Below are 1,061 nucleotides of genomic sequence, written 5' to 3' on the forward strand. Positions count from 1 at the left end.
CTGTCAGTAACCAAGGGGGATGTTCGGCAACATCTGTTGGAGATGGCTCTTGTTAAGTCCTCAGGCCTGGAAAACACATGCTCAGCGTCTCCTGAGAGGTGACCGAGGAGGGATCTAGCTTCTGGTGGTGGTTTGTTTAGTTTTTTTTTAAATACTACCATACCAGAGGAATTGCAGGGGTCCTTCCTTCCCATCCCGTCCTGTCACATCCTTCCCATCGCTCCCTCCTTGGTGAGGCAGCTGCACCAGGGCCATGCTGGTGATCGAAGAGGGTCTGTGGTCTGAGCCTGCCTTGGACCCTAGTACCTCCTCACCATTTGCTGGGCCTGTTTCTCTCCCAAATTCCTCTGTGGCCTTTTGGCAGGTGGGCACCTGGCCCAATGTAGCCCCGTTCTCTGATCTGTGCCCCCCGTGGGGCATCCTGTTCTCACCTGAGGCTTCAGCAGAGCCTGGAGGGGCATAAGGAAGAAGATCCCTGGACCCACCTGAGCCCTCGGATTTGAGCATGATATTGGCTTCCCCCAGGCCAAACCACCCAGACAGCAACATGGGGCAGCAGGGTGAGGAGAACATAGCTGGGGTGGGAGCCCCCCTTGGGATACTTTTTTGTGCTTGGGCAACTTTGAAGGGGAGTCCAGAAGGAGACCAAACGAGCTCCTTACACCCCGCGTGGCTCAGCACAGGCATGGGCTGCTCATATTTTTTCTGCAGTTGTGATGAGACACTAGCGACATCCCTCCATTCACAGCAGTTCATTTCAGGTTTGAAGAAGCAGCGACAGATTTCTGCGTTCGCACCGCCAAAGCCAAGCTCCATCTGTGTCTCACGCTGCAGCTGGTGTTGCTCCAGTCCCCAACTGTTTACGTCCCTCGTATCTGATGCACATTGGGACCCGGGTTTGATGCCTGCACCGTAGAGACTGGCCCCGATGCCACAACTGTGGCCGCGATGCCACTCTGCCTGCAAGGCCCCGCGGCCCGGTGGATCGCCGTGACAGATGGCTGTCACGTAGCATCGCTCATGTAGGGACTGGCGGGGGGCGGGGGGGGGGGAGGGGGAGA

Source organism: Pygoscelis adeliae, unplaced genomic scaffold, assembly GCF_000699105.1.
Source record: "Pygoscelis adeliae isolate BGI_AS28 unplaced genomic scaffold, ASM69910v1 Scaffold365, whole genome shotgun sequence".
Classification (NCBI taxonomy): domain Eukaryota; kingdom Metazoa; phylum Chordata; class Aves; order Sphenisciformes; family Spheniscidae; genus Pygoscelis; species Pygoscelis adeliae.